This window comes from Podarcis muralis, chromosome 13 (assembly GCF_964188315.1).
Source record: "Podarcis muralis chromosome 13, rPodMur119.hap1.1, whole genome shotgun sequence".
Taxonomy (NCBI): domain Eukaryota; kingdom Metazoa; phylum Chordata; class Lepidosauria; order Squamata; family Lacertidae; genus Podarcis; species Podarcis muralis.
In genome coordinates this window covers 33355832-33372602 of record NC_135667.1, presented here as the reverse complement: position 1 = coordinate 33372602, position 16771 = coordinate 33355832, and the positions used below count along the sequence as shown (strand labels likewise).

At 43.0% G+C, this 16771-nt stretch overlaps 1 protein-coding gene across 6 annotated transcripts in view; it reads left to right on the top strand.

Moving 5' to 3' along the window:
* Positions 1-16771, top strand: part of SKAP1 (src kinase associated phosphoprotein 1) — a 337471-nt gene that overhangs the window by 274177 nt on the left and 46523 nt on the right. The window lies entirely within an intron of this gene.

The following is a 16771-nucleotide window of genomic DNA, read 5'->3' as shown; positions in this document are numbered from 1 at the left end:
CCTTTCCCTTCCTTCCCCACAACAAACACTCTGTGAGGTGAGTGGGGCTGAGAGACTTCAGAGAAGTGTGACTAGCCCAAGGTCACCCAGCAGCTGCATGTGGAGGAGCGGAGACGCGAACCCGGTTCCCAAGATTACGAGACTACCACTCTTAACCACTACACCACTAAGCTAAGCAAAGTTTTAAAAACTAAGGTTTTTTAAGGGGGGGTGGGCTTAGCATGAAAGGCACAGGGTCCACATGGGCTACCTCCTAACAATACCCCTGGCCAGACATAGGTAAGCCTACCATTGTGCTTGCTTTCCCTGTCTACACTAGATAAAAACATTGTCTATTAAATCTTCTAACTCTGCTAGCATCTGCTAACTCACCCCTCTTGTCTGTGTGAGATGAAAAGGTGGGTTTCTCATTTGTGCATAACCAGCATGTCTCAAAAATTCCAGCCTTGATCTTTCAACTTCTGGCACTGCTGCCTGGCACAGCCTCCAGGATCCCTGGCTTACATTGCCAGCCGCAGGATAGGTGTAGCCTGCAGGTGTTTGACTGGCGCCATGAGGTCTGTGACAGGATGTCATGTGCTTTGTAAGCTTCAAGCCTTTTTTTTTTTTTTTTTTAAAAAGTGGTTCATCTTTTTTACTGCTGTGGCTCCGGCATTAAAACCTAGGCAATCTTCTTGAACACGGCAAAGCTGGAGAATTTGAGCTAGAAACGCACCTCTGGCACAACTGATAAAGCTGTTCTGGAGCTCCTCACTAGCACCATTAACAGAGCAGTCAGTGGTTACGCTCAGCAACCTTAGCCGACTTGCAGCCTCAGGTGCTTTTAAACGACACTCAGGGCTTGTAGCAAACCTTACTAGTGTTAGCGGTCCGGCTTGGCACTAGTGTTGCCAGATGTCCCTAATTTTTTTAAAAAAGAGCTTCCCCTTAACATTTAGCACCAGCTAAATGGTGCTGTGATGGGACGCGGGTGGCGCTGTGGGTTAAAGCCTCAGTGCCTAGGACTTGCTGATCAAAAGGTCGGCGGTTCGAATCCCCACGGCGGGGTGCGCTCCCGTCGCTCGGTCCCAGCGCCTGCCAACCTAGCAGTTCGAAAGCACCCCTGGGTGCAAGTAGATAAATAGGGACCGCTTACTAGCGGGAAGGTAAACGGCGTTCCGTGTGCTGCGCTGGCTCGCCAGATGCAGCTTGTCACGCTGGCCACGTGACCCGGAAGTGTCTGCGGACAGCGCTGGCTCCCGGCCTATAGAGTGAGATGAGCACACAACCCTAGAGTCTGTCAAGACTGGCCCGTACGGGCAGGGGTACCTTTACCTTTACCTTAAATGGTGCTGTACAGAGCACCAGTGTGACGTTGTCTCTGCCCCCAGAGGGCTTGCATTCTACAAGACTCCCACACTCCTATGGAAGAATTGGTGGATATGTTACTTTTATGTGTTCGTTTCCATAGAACCATGTGTATGTTTGCGAACAGTGCTTTGGTGTGGTTTAGATATCAGAGCCTCATAACAAGGGTTCTGAATGAGACGAAGAACCCATCTACTCAACCATCACCAGCATTATCCATATGAAAGTTGTGGGCCAGACAACAATGGCTTGCCTGAAGACGTCTGAGGAGCCTCACAAATAAGAGACTAACTAAATATTCCATGCAAATGAGTACAGTCAAACCCCAACAACATTTTTAAACAGAGGATACTTTAGACCAGAGATGTGGCAGGGGAAGGGAAGGGGACACCGGCTGACATGTTCCAAGCATGTATACACACCTGTTGTTGTTTTTTAAAATACAACTAAAAATGTTACGTGTGAAGCTGATAAATGTTTGGAAACATATACAAGATGAAAGTGTGCTCTTCAGAGAGCCAGAATAGTCTGTAGTCCCTTGCCAAGTGTACACTCAGTCACATAGTTTGGTTTGTGCCATGTAATGTATGGAATAGATTTCTGTTATGAGATTTGCCCATGCTCAGAATTGTGTGATTATCATATTAGCAATCAGGGAAGAATTTTTTATCCCCAGCTCAGATTAGCCGATGATTTTAGAGGCTATATTTTGAACTATGTTGTGTGCTTGGCTCGCTCGCTTGAGTCATCCAGAGCTTTCTGATCTGCATGTGCTTTTTGGTGTGGCAGGCTAATTGTTCATTTGCTTTAATTGTGGCATGATGTGAACCACCCTGTGATCTATGGATGAACAGTTGTATACTACTACTACTACTACTACTACTACTACTATTACTACTACTACAGGTAATAATAATAATGTGTCCTGGGTTTTGTTGGGTGACTTGTGGCAGGAATAGGGACTAAAGTATGGGAAATGTTGCTTTTTGGCAAGCAGATGGCCTTGATCTTCAGCTCTCTTCGCTTCCTATGATTCAGTTAAGAGCACACTGAATGGCCATTGATTGAGACTCTATGGCTCCAAATGCCACTCATTTTTTAAGTCCTAGGATCTTTACCTCAACCCACCTAACACTTTAAGAATGCAGTTAGCAGCTTCCATAAGCATCCTGATTCAGCAAACACAATCTATATTTTCTCCAAATGTTGTTTCATGGGAGACAGACAGCATGGCTACACAGAACTGCATGCCTTTTCCCTCCGGGATTCCTTTGCATCCCAAAAATTCTATCTTGGACATTCGTTCTCGGTGAGTGCAGCAATATGTGCACAATTCTCTGCAAGTCCAGCAATATTCTTTGGGATCAGATCAGTCAGCCAGAGCACTGTTATGCTTTTGCTTCTTTGGTAGTCCTTTCCTCAACTATTTGTTTCTAGAATAATGTTACAAAAAAAACCACTGTCCAGTCACTATAGAGCATCTCTTCCCCACCCCACCCCGCCCACAACCAACTTAGCGTAGCTTATATACATTCTATAGTTGCATGATGATCTTAATACACCAGGATTTCCTTTTCATTGTGAATGACAAGCAACCAAATAAATAAATAAATAAATCCCAGCATTGCTAATTCTCTCTGTTGCTTTAAGCGTCATTTTATTTCCGCAGACCCTTGAGTGAAAGGAGGAGGCTGGTGACATCTAGTGGTCTTTCTGAGGGAGTGCAAGGAGGGGAGAAGTATGGCGTTAGATCTGGAAGATGGGGGGGGGGGGCGCGTAAGAACAGTCAGATGACTCTGTGATGAACCTTGATTTCAACTAAGACCATTTTCGCAAGTAGCACTTAAACCCACATATCATCCCCTCCCCCCCCAGCATCTTGCCATTCTTAACAAGCTGCATTGCAATGACGAAAGACGTAGTCGTGGCTGGGAGGGGGTTATTTTTGCTTCCATTAATAACCCCCACGGGGACAGGAGACTATAGAATCGGAAAAGGCCTGGGAATAGAATCTGAGGTCAGCCAGAAGGCAACGGTCATGCACCGGTCAAATTCAGGCTTAAGGCTATTTCCCCACCTCATATCCCCACTTCGAAAAGCTTCCCCTAACACAACCCCCCTCCATCTCCACCCTCAGACAAGAAGCAGCCATCCAGAAACAAACCCCAGGACAATTTATTCCTCCCATGTAATTTTCTATACATCGTTCTGTAAAAAGACAGAAAGGTTACAGGGCAGGGTAGGGTGGGAGCTGGAGCTGGAATCATGTGATTCTACCCCTCGAATAATCTATCGCTGCCCAATAGCTGTGCCATTCTAAAATTAATCTGGTTATAATCATATAAACGCCAGGTGTTTTTCACTCTTCTCCCTCCCATCCTAAATGCTACCTTGCCTATGGCAGGTTGGGTGATGGCGAGTTGGGTACTCTTCTAAAATACGTGAACTCCTTTCGGAACTTGCAATTGCCCATCATTTCCCCTTTCCAAATTCTCAGGCTGTCCTGTCCCACTGTCTGCGAAAACAGTCTCTGTAGCTTACATCATACCCACACACTCTTTTTGATGTGAACTGTGCTCTCCCCTGTCACCCATAAGTGTATACTGAAGGAAACGATGGGTGGAAAATCCTTTTTTTAAATCACTGTTACTCCCTTGACTGTGAATATGTCAGGTTGTTTAAAAGGTGTCAAGTCACACAGAGCTTCTGCTCTTTAATCCATAGGTAATGTTAACATCTCTCATTCTCAACTGCTTTGGAGTATACAACTGACAGGCATTCATAGTGTGAGCAAAGGAGGTTCAGTTACACACACACACACACACACACACACACACACACACACACACACACACGTCCGCTTTTATACTCTGTGTTAATCAGTGTGGAAGAACTACCACCACCTGGTTCTGTAACTCAACAACTAATGCAGTTTGGAATCCCCACTATACCCATAAGCAGTCATTGAATGGCTGGAGGGTAGGGAATCCACCCTCAGGACCCTGCTTGTGACTTGAATGCTGCTAAATTTAATCTGCATTCAATTATCTTGGAATATGGCCGAATCGTGAGGCAGCCAGGTAGCAGGTTTGGGTTGCCATTAAGAGTGGCAGAGTTGGAGATGGACAGATCTGACCTACTGGGAAGTTCTGCTGCTCAAGCCCCGCTAAAATGCATAGGAGCTGTGCTTCACAGTCCTTCACTTCAGCGATGCTTGCATAGGGAATCTTCCTAGTGGATTATTTACCGGGTTAATTGTTGGGAAAGAAGTGCCATTTGGATTTTCTATCTTGATCCAGTCCTGTTTTCATCTTCCTAAATGGAAAAGCTGAGCTGGAATTTAGGATTCGAATTCAACAAAGTAACCTGTGTGACATCTGTTCAAGTTTTGCTCTTGTCTTCAGAGTGGAAAAATAGAATTGTCATTCCATAGCTGATCTCACCTGGATAAGACTGTGCCCATTATCTTGACAGGTATCATTAAGGCTAGCTTGCATTCCTCTCTATCTTCCACGTGGACATTTCCACATAGGCATGTTTTCTGGGCGTTGAGCTGCTTGTTATTTTTAGAAGCATAATTTGATTTAAAGAGACATCCTGTATTCCATAATATTACAGTCCCTTATATGATATAATAAACAGCCCTTATACGAGTTCCAAATTTTATTTTTCTTTTGGTCTGGAAATGCGAATGATCCAGTACACAAAATGAACTAGGCAGACATGTGCAGGATTTTCCGGAGTGTTGTGTGTAATATTTTTATATAATATATATGTGCTCGTGTTTGCATGTGTGCCGTTCCCTCACCCCGTTTATTCTGTGCTGAAATTTATCATGGATGCTGTTAAAGTCTTCGTTCTTTGACAGAGGTAATAATAAATACACTGCTAAAGACAGTAGTTTAATTCCTTATACCTTCCAATCCGGCACAGAATAAACTCCATTCATCGCCGAGTAATTTTTTACCACATAAATCTTTAAAACGAACCGTTGTAGGCTGTTGAGGCTGAAATATTGCAAATTTATTAGTTATGCCCGTGTCGTAGTGGATTCGGTGCGTTTCCATTCGAATATATTATCGGGAAAATTTGTGTCTTTAAATGCGACGTTCCTTCCATTTTCCAAAGGCAGGTTTATAACAAGCAGCTCTTGGTGAAAACCAACTCTGCCTTTATTAGACAAAGATTTAGTTCTAAACACTTTGCTAATCTGCCCACATTGGTGATGGGGAGAAAGGGGGCGATGCTTCAATGTGGCACCCTATTTAAAATTGGCAGAGGAAAGCTTTTCCTCTTAACATTACTAATTATTGAAGGATGCTGGTTATTTCTTAGGAAGATGAAAGGAGGCAAACATTTCTGTTTAGGTTGCAGAGTTCAAAAATAGGAACTGCAAAAGGTTTTGTCAGCACAATATTTAGCTCGAACAACATCACAACTTCTTCCTTCCTTCCGACTTCGCAATGATTTGGAGAAAAGGAATTTTTGTAAATCCAATTATTGTCCGTAAAAAAGAAAAGAAAAAAAGAACCCATCAAATTCTTTAGAACTTCCTTTACTGTGCCAGAGCTTGGTGAGAAGGCAACTACACATTCGCACAAAACTTGTTAGGCTTTAAAAATTTTATTTTTATTTTTTATCTCCTGGAGCTTTGGAATATAAATATGCATTGTCATTTAATTTGGCTGTGATAAAGAATTAAAAAAAAAGAAAGAAAGAACAACAGTGGAAATCTCTCAGTTCGTTTAGAGAGCAGGAGATAATTATAAAACCATTTCCCAATCCGTGCGAGACGTGAGTAACATTTAAAAACCCGATTGATGTTGGTAACATTTAAAGTGGTTGGTGCCACGAAATGTCACATACGGTCTGGCTTTTCATTAGAGGAGAAGCAGATAGATTGATGGGATCGGGGCTTACATTTCTGGGAATAAAATAAGTTTGCTTTAGCCCCATAACTCCTTTCAAGTTTACCGATGTGGTCGGGGGGGGGGGCTGGAAGGGGCAGCAGAGACTGGGGAAACTGCTCTTGCTTCATTTGTGGAGATCAAAAATGAAATGGTATGAACTTCCAGAGCCTGCTATTGTACCAGAGTAGCAACGAATCAACAGTTTTGTTTTTTTTATAAAAAAAATTAAATTAAATTAAAAGCAGGCTATTAAATGCTACACAAAAGAGGCAAAATCCCACAGCCATGAGAACTATCATTCATAAGGAGCCGGGTTTGAAAGATAAGAGTCACACACACAATTAATATTCAAGCATTTCCCATCAAAGGAATTCTTTCTGCTATCAGAGAAACCTCAGAAGAGGGAGTGCTATAGACTTGTGTAACGTGGCCCATCTTTTTCTTTTCTTCCTTTCTTTGCCTTTTCTTTTTTCTTTTTCTTTTTCCACGCCTGCTCCATCTGTAAATGAACAAGCATCTTGATTTTATGGCTCTTTTCTTTGTTAAACTGAGAAATGGAGGGTGAGGAGCAAAAAGAAAAAGAAAGAAAGACGTGAGCAGACAAAACAAAACAAAAAAAGACCCCAAAAGATGATGATATTGAAAGCCTAAGTAACACTTTAATTCCACATTCATTTACGCTTTAGCGATGAAGTTGTCACAAGCCATAATGCAGTATTTAATTAAAGTAGCGCAAACGGATCTAGATATGTCCTGCGGTTGCTATCTCCAAATTATAGCTTATGCCGTCCCGGTTGTATTTATGAAACGGCAGTTTCGAAGGTGCAGCTGAGCTGATACAGAAAGTAAACATTTAAACCATAGCTGTCAAAAAGAAAAGAAAAGGTGATGCTTTTCTTTTCTTTTTCCCTTGCTCTGTTTCCTCCCTCCACTTCCCAAATTCTCCTTCAGTTCTCCCTTGTGCAGCAGAAGCATCTTGATTTTCACAAGGGAGAAGCTGTGGGGAATTCCTCTTTCCTTCATTTGACCTACAGAATCCTGGGAAATGGGGTAATGCTACCCCTTCTTGCCGTGGAAAGTTTTGTCACACGCCTAAGCGTAAGAAAATAGCATCTCAGGGTACCTCCAAATGACAGGATCTCATGCACAGCTGAACAGGCAGGAGGTGCCCTAGAGAGAGGCAAATAATGTCCTCCCAGAGACGCACCTTCCCCTGCACTCATCATGGTGAACCAGCCATGTGAATGGCACTGTCCCTGTGGTCCCCATCAGACGTGTGGACTGGTGGGGACAAGCACCAGTGGAAGCATCCCACATGTCTGAGCCTCAGGGATCAAAAGCACTGAGTCGTTGCACCTGCTCCCCAAAATTAGGACCATCTGGATTTCTCTAAGGCTCTATTTGTAGCTGAATGAGAGAAAAGCAGGCTTCTTAGAGCTGTTTCTTTCTGTACCCAAGTGCAGGTGTCTCTGCTCAAACTTCCTGTTGCCAGAAAAAACCAAACCCACCCCACCTACATTTTGGCCTGGAAGGTTCAGGTCATGTCCAACATAACGTCTGGTAGAAGTCACTAGCGCAATATGGAGAAATCTGTATGAGGCTCACCAGAAAGGTTCAGTGAGGGAGATACTCAGATTTTGTCATTGGTGCCTTCTCTAGGGTGTTGGAGATGGGATAGATGCCTTTGCCCTGGGCTGGGGTTGCAAACTGTCAGGGCAGTGGACCTCACCACTCTTGTGTTCTTCTGCAGGATACTCAACAACACCTGGGGAAAGTCAAGGGCTCACTAAGATATAAACATGCCCCCCTACTGTACAAGAACTTGTGCTAAAAACAGGGGCATGATGAGCAACTATTTCCATAATGGGGAATCTCAAATGTAAGATCACATGTGGTTCCTGTCCCCTGTTACATCATTGCCACTATTTTTGTCGTTCTTTTTTTGTCCTTGGGGGATGCTTTGTTGAATTGTGTTATTATGAGTTGGTAGAGTTGTCCTTCTTCACAATTCAACTTCTCACCCATTTCTCTGGAATTAAATCTCTGAAGGTCTGGGGGTGGAGCGTACACATCTTTGCCTCTGGTGCACATGCATGAATGTGAAGCCACGGTGCAGTGCACATCTTGCTATGCCACACTCGCCGCAGCAGCTGCTGTGTGGGTTGAGCTACTGGTAACCTGTCGTAGGGCAATTCTGTTTTTTCAGGGTGCTTCCACACTAGCTACTTGCTATGGAATAGCTATGCTCCGTTCACTCACTTTGTACGGGGTGTCAGTATAAGGTCAGCATCCAGTTGTTGTTCTCTTCTGTTTTCGCCATGCTGCTTCTTTCTGCAGATTGCAGAAAAATTGACTTGAAAAGAAAAAGAATGCAACAGTAACGCAGTCTCCAGGTGTAGATCGCCTTAGCTCTTACTCTTCCATCTTTTTAAGAGGTGCTGTTTTAACGTGTGCAGTGACATGCTGAGTGGGAGAGCCTACTGCCACACATCAATTTCCGTACAATTTAGCTATTATCTTTTCTGGCAGCACCATTTTATCAGCATGTGTTTGGTTTCTTTAACTGAGCTCTTAAATTGCAATAAAATGCCTTTTTGCCTACATATAAATAAATAACCAAACGCTGAAATATTTGTACAATAGCGCTTAAATAAAAAGGGGGGTTTAGCACAATTAAAATTTTGCTGTGGAGAATCGTCACACTATCTATCCCGGTCTTTTCAGTTGCTGTTATTTTACCAATGTGGTCTCTGTTCCCCCATTCTTACAATTTAGCCTAAACACTTTCAAGTATTTTAAACAAGTTATTGATTTTTAAATTTTATTTCAAAGTCCTTTAAAGCAAATTAGAAACAATAGGGGGGGGATTATTAATGAAATTACATAGTCATATGAATGGCTTCTTTTCTGCCCCAGTTGTTATCCACTAGTGTGGATGGAAGATAGTGTGATGTATGCACACAAAAGGGCTACTCTCACCCCACAATTCTACAGTGAAAAAGCAGTGATTGGGTAGTGATAGAGGCTGCCAATCTGGAAGCACCTTTTTGCTTCTCAGCCTTCTTAACCTAAACAACAGGCATCATGCTGGCTTTTGAAATGGTGGACAGCAGACTATTGCAGAGTAATTGAATGCAGTGTAACAATGGCAGAAAAGAGCATTAATGTGTAATAATAAGAAGGGAAAGGGGAACATGGGCAATAACCATTGGTAAGAAAATCGGGCTGATACAAGCATATAAAATAGAAAATATTGAAGGATATGGAGCCATGGCTCTTCCTTCTCCTCCCCTCCTACCAGCTCTAATACCTTTATTACTACTTGTCTTGGTGGGAGAGCCCAAGTTCCCCCCGCCAACTTACTACAGAGTAAATATCAATTCATACTGTTTTCTATATAGTGGCTACCACAAGCTGAGTTCCATACGAGTTTGGTATGGTATCTGCATTCATTGATAATGCAGATTGCATCTTGCCATGTTGATATTCAGGTATTCAGGTAATCATGTTGACATTCAGATATTCAGGAACAAACACAGAAATAACTTAGAATCCTACTCCGTGGTGACTATAACCACATTGTGAGAAGGAAGACGGTCACCTCCAACCTTGCTGTTAAAAGCCCAGCATTGTCCCAGCTCGGTTTTCCAGATTTCTCACACCTTGACTGGATTATGGTGATAGCAGTGCATGGTGATTTCTCCATAGCTGGAGCTGTAGATGCAACAAAATGAAGATTGTTGAGATCTGAACTGAAAGAATGGACTGTACCATTTCAGGCTTCATGGGGGGAAATCTGAATGCTCCCCTATGTAAAACAAAAACTACAAAATACCTCCAAACAATATCTCCGATATGCTAGTTTTCTACTTGTGGCATTGTTTTTAATGTGCTGAAACATTTGAAAAAAGGCAGAAGGCTTGCAACTTAGTGGTAGAGCATGTGTTTTGCATTCAGAAAGTCCCTGGTTCAACTCCCAGCATCTCTGAGTAGGGCTAAAAGAGTCCTCTGTCTAAAACCCTGGAAAGGATGGCTTAGTGTAAGGCAGCTTCCTATTTCCTACATCTTTATATTTCAGGACTTAACCACCTCGGGCTTCTGTATGTGTATTTATTTTTATTTGTTGGTATATTTTTATACCATTTTTCAAACAGATCTTCTTCAAAAGCAGCTCACATCTACCAAAAAGATGAGACAAAGGCCCTTCCCTCAAGGCTTACAAACTAAATGAGTAAATTCAGTCGGGCCCACATAGCAAGCTTTTAGATGACTATTGCCTGAATCCATCGCCCGCATGTCACAGCTGAAACTTCTTCTCAGATATTTTCCAGATTGTTACAGGTTGCAATATACACAGCAGTAGGAATAGGGAAGTGTGGAAGAGTACAGTGGTACCTCGGGTTACATACACTTCAGGTTACAGACTCCGCTAATCCAGAAATAGTGCTTCAGGTTAAGAACTTTGTTTCAGGATGAGAACAGAAATCGTGCTCCGGCGGCGCAGCAGCAGCAGCAGGAGGCCCCATTAGCTAAAGTGGTGCTTCAGGTTAAGAACAGTTTCAGGTTAAGTACGGACCTCTGAAATGAATTAAGTACTTAACCCGAGGTACCACTGTACTGGCAAAACATTATGAAGTTCCAGAAGAGAAGCGTTCTTTGCATTTGTTCTGAACGTTTTCACCTTCGAGAGTTTGAGCCTTTTGAGCAGCATTTGTCAGAGGTGATGATTATTAATACGAGATTGGATGCAGGCAGGACTGGCTAGAGTCAGTTGGATGCCTGCATGGAAAACTCAAATGGTACCCCTACCCACACACATTGACATGGAGCACAATCCATGGGGAAGTTCTCCAGCACAAGCCTCATTGAAATGGATGGGAACAGTGAGAGAGCAGCACAGGACAGCTTTCCTTTATATATTGTGGCTCATGGAGTAGATCTATTTACTTGCCCTCAATAGCATTCAACTATCCCCTAGTTCAACTAGTTTTTGAAGAGAAGACACAGTGGAATATTCACCAAGCTTTCACCAAGTGTGAGCCAAGCTTTCAATGACAAATGTACTGTCCAACAAGATAAAACACTAGGGGTGGCATTCAACTATATTTTACTCAGAACGGACCCACTAAACTAAATGGGACAAATTGGGTCCATTAATTACAATGTTTCCACTCTGAGTCACCTACATATTTTTCACCTTTCTCTCATACTTAGGTGGGCTTACTGCTTTACTTTTATAAAGCACATATATATTTATTTTCCTCACAAAAGATGTATTGGCGACATCGCAGGCATTACCCAATTTACACCATTCATTCATGCCTTTTTCTGCAAGCAGACCTCCCCCAGCCCCACAAGCTCAACCTTGGAGGTATATTTGTACTGAACAAAATGAGGATGTTTCCAAACTCCATTGCCCTACAAATCTATCTTCTTCTCCCATAGGAAGACCATTTCTAAATGTAGAAGATAATGCAGTTATAGATTCCAGCCAATGTAGAATTACAGAAAACAGTAAAATACTTGGGTGAAGTATGGGTTTGAATTTCATTGTGGCTTCTGACATTATTTTTTCACCAGCCCAGGACTTGTGTTGGACTTGGGTCATGCTAGCTGCTGAAAGCATAAGCTTCTAAACACAGAGCTTACATGGTGGAGAGTCAGTGTGGTGTAGTGGTTAAGAGCGGTAGACTCATAATCTGGTGAACCGGGTTCGCATCCCCGCTCCTCCACATGCAGCTGCTGGGTGACCTTGGGCCAGTCACACTTCTTTGAAGTCTCTCACCCTCACTCACCTCACAGAGTGTTTGTTGTGGGGGAGGAAGGGAAAGGATAATGTTAGCCGCTTTGAGACTCCTTCGGGGAGTGATAAAGCGGGATATCAAATCCAAACTCTTCAAATATGTGAAGCTTGTCAACGTGTTTGTAACTTGGGTGGGCTGCTAAGTGTAGTGTCCAAGTGTGTGAGTTGCAAACTGGAAGCCCTAGTAGCCTTTAGCAGCACATTCTTTTTCAGTATGTATTTATATGTTACTGAATGAACTTAGTACTGTTCCAAAGAGGCTTGTGCCACTGTATTCATTTTCGCTATAACCTACAAGCATAGCTACCCAGCTAGATGTTGATGCAGCATGGTCATCTCAAAGAAAATGCTTCCCAGTGGTTAGTCACATTTCATGCTAAATTAGTAATGTACAGAAACTCCAATTGCATGGACCTGCCAGGTCTCATGGTGACTTCCTATGCCAATGTCAGTGGCTCTGAGGATAGTTCAGTGCAGGGATGAGACATGACCACAGGATCTGGGCCATCCACACTTTTGGGGCTTCTCATGTGATATAAAGCTTGACCACCTGGAAGCTATTCCTTAGCAGTTCTCACACCATATTGACAACAATCTCTTATCTATAATATGGAAATATTACTGAACCTAGGTGATGGGACTGTTGTCAGGATAACTGAGACCAGTTCTAGACATGGCAACAGAATGAAATGGGGAGCATTTTTTAATATTCCCCTCCAAACACATGCATACACAAGCACATACATATATATACACACAACACACTACAAGTAGGAAAAGAGTTTAGCAGGTGGCTTAGGCGAGAAGCTTTCTCCTTTGGGAGCAAACATTCAATAAGAATTTATGAAGAGTCCTGCTGGATCAGGCTAAAGGACCGTCTTGCCTAGCATTTTGTTCCCATAGATGCCTATGAGAAGCCCACCAGGAGAACATGAGTGCAGTAGCACATTTACAGATGACATATACCATCTCATTCTGTTGCATGTGTAGACCAGGACTGAGATCATGTGCAGTACACAATGTGCTTTGAATAGTTAGGGAAAGCGCCTATAGAAATGCACTGTTTTGTTTTTATTATGCATACCCGCTTTTGGGCATGCTTCTTCAGCTGTTTGAAGCAGGGTGCAAAAACCTGGTGCGTGCAGATCTCTGCAAGTGACCTTAGCCATCACAAAGCAGGCTCCACACACGACACTTCTAACTAGCCTGGGATTCAGCATTTACTGCAGGTGCCAGAATGGATTTGGATCTTGAGAACAGGCTTCATTCGCAGTCCCAAAGTTAATATTCGTAAGGCTGGTGCAGATGACATTTTTAAGATGCATGCCTGACCTTAATATGGATATGAGCAAGTGTGGAAGAGAATCTGGGTTGATGAAGAGTGGTGTATCAGCCCACCCACTCATGAAGAAAAGCTTAAATAATTGGGGCCTTTAAGCATGCGAAGAACAGGGGAGGGAGGGCATGACATAAGCTCACAAAATCATGAACCGCTTGATTTCATGGAAAGTAAATGGCCTTTTAAAATAATCAGAACACATTCTTAGTAAACAGATAAGATGAATCAGCTCAAAGTCCAGCTTGCTGTTCCCACAGTGGCCAGCCAGATGCCTATGAGAAGATCTAACAATGGCTAGTAGCTGTGCTAGCTTGAAAGAGAGCCTCCTTGTTCAAAGATGCTATATCACTGTCTACCAGATGCCAGGGCCAAACAGAACGGCTCTCTCCATTGTGCCCTGCTTGGGGATTTTTCAGGGGCCTCTAATGCAACTATTAGAGAGGGTGCTGGACTAAGGCTGCAATCCTATGAATACTTACCTAGGATGTGAGTAAACTCCATTGAACACAAGCAAGGTTGTGCTGCAAATGGACCAAAGTAAAGCCATTCTTATTTCTTTAAACCAGCCACTGCTCCTTGGTAAAAACTAGTGCATGCGATGACTCGTTTTCCGCTTTCCATCACCCTTTCTATTGCAGAATTGGTCATTACAGGTTGCTGAGGGCGGGGAGGGCGGAAGAATTTCTCCGCACAGTCATCTAAGGGAATGAAAAAAAACCCACTAGAATAATTGGAGTGACCTTTTTAAGAGAAGTGGCCCTCCAGGGGGGTTCCAGTCAAGAGATATTTTGATAATTCTAATCATCTAATCAGCACTTGTTTCTTTTAATCTCTCCCCCCCCCCTTCTTACTTTTCCTCTTTCCTCTGGATTGTTCTTCCAGCCAGGGGAATCTGAAATAAATTGACTCCTTTACGTAATTATTCCAAACCCCTTCACAGGTCACTTCCAAAGTTTAACTCTGATGGCTGCTCATTTTCATCAGATGCGAGCGGCTCAAGACGTTAACGCTGAAAATAATTGGCTGCTGAACAAATTTAGGAAATTGAGTGTGTGATAAAGCAAATAGAAATGTTTCCTTTATCTCCCCCCCCCCCCTTTCCCCTTCTATCGTTTCCTCTCTGGCATGGGGGTGGGGGTGAATGGAAGGTGGACCTGCTCCCTTTTGCCGCCCTCACAGATCTGCTATTAAAGTTCCACCTACGGCTAAAGAAGTTTTTGTCCGTGAAAAATGGTCATTTTGTTCTCCATCCCCACCCCCCACCCCAATCCTTGCTGGATAGAATGTTATTAAAATGCTAATTTAAAAGGAAAAAAAGAGTTAAATATCTAGCAATGGTGAAGTCTAATTGGACCCATAATGAGTTTACTAAATGTGAGCGCCCCTGACACTCGCGGAGCATAAACAGCCAGCAAACAGATCATTAGCAACGGCGTTCATTTATTTTGGCGACCTTAAGATGACCCCGCCGAGGGTAGGGTAAAAGAGCAGGTGGATCCGGCTGTGACACCCCCCTGGGGGGGTATCCAGGAAATGAAGCTATAAGCAGCTGCTATAGCAACACCTCTGTTGAACAGATGATGTAACGAACATCACCGGCCTGAAAATCTTGGCAAACCAGAATGCGTCCAGCTCCCCTCCTCCTTCCCTCAACACACACACACACACACACACACACAGACATGAACAGGGTTTGCTGAAACAATCACAGCTCTTACCATGATTCATTCGTTCCTTTTGAAGGTATACAATGTACCTTTTTTGACCCCATTGGATTTCGAAATGAGGGATCAAAGCTCTCAAAGTGCATTTACCCCAGCATGCTCCCACCCACCCCCCGTCCCGGGACCTCACCACCACCCCAAAAGCAGGAAAACAAGTTTTCTTAGCCTGTACCAGTATCTACCGAGATCAGGCAGCTGCCTGGGATTCTCATGGATATTTGAACGTATCTTCAAGAAGAGACTCGGGCAGGGCACAATTCTGAATCCGAATCCTTGCTGCCCTGCTGGTGTGCAGGAGGGCAGTGGGGACTGGATTAAAGCTTGCAGGAGGGAGGGATAGGTGCAGAAAGCTTTAGCTCAAGGTGAGGAAAGCCTCATGCCCACACAAACCTGGGAGCAGCACTGCCATTAATAAAAGCTATACTGCTCATAGTACCCCCACAATTCTCCACCTGAATGGCCCATGAATGGCAAGGCAGGGATGGTTAAGTGTATGTATGAATGTATGTGTATGAATGAAAAAGAGAGAAACACATAAATCCAACAAGGAAATGGGTGCATCTCATCCTCCATGTCAAGTACAGGTTGTTAAATAAGGAATACAATGCATTACACAGACAATGTGACATAAATTAGCAGTGGTTTTGTGGGGCGTTGTGGGTCTTGGTGTGGGATTGGGGAGTCCTAATCTTTGGAGTTTGTAGGAGTATCTATTCTATGGGGCGTTGAGAACCTCAGGATGGTCCCTCTATACAGCAGGAATGCTCCAGGGAAATGAGTACTTCCTAACAAATGTGCTCTTCCCTAAAAGAAGAGGGTAGCCACGTCTTCCAGTTTTTAATAGTCTGTACAGTGTTTCTCAACAGCCATCAAATACAGGTGTGGGCAAAATCCAGCTGAAAGTGAGCACCTAGTAAAAATAGGAAGATTGCAAAGGACAAGATAAATTTTATGTTAAAATCAAGGGCATCCTGGACACCACAAGTTTTGAGGTGCATGGCTGCTCATAGATTCATATTTTGTCTAATTCTGGGTTGCTTTGCACATACTTTTTGATCAGCTCTGACACAGATATTGGTAGAAACTGAAAGTGCAGACAACTTCAAGCAATGAGAAACTGTCCAATTTGAACTTGAGCTTAGAAAAATTGATTCCAACCAAGCAAGACTTATAAAGACAGCAGACAGCATCTCGTGGATGAAATCTGGATTTCAGGATGTCAAAACTATTTAGCATCTCACCACAGAAGCAAAAATGTAAATCCAAATTTTATAATCTGGGAAGCTGAAATTTGGACAAGCGCTCTCTATATATACATTCATTCCCATCAGTAAAACTTTCAGCTAAATACTACACCAAATTCACCAAAGCCTGTGCAACCTCTGACAGTAATGAAAGTTGGGCAAAAAATTAGTAAGGTTTATTTAGCAGTACATTTCAAAGGTGTGCTTTTATAGATATATTATACCATACTACTTCCAAAGCTATAATTTAATATAATATTATTATGTCTACACTTTATATGTTGCAATATTCTCTGCTTCTAAAGGTTAGGTGAGGGCAGTTATATATAGAAATTTATTATTTTTATTATCACTTGGGGTCCACATTTCCTCCAAGGAGTTCAGAGTAGCGTAGGAAGGAATCC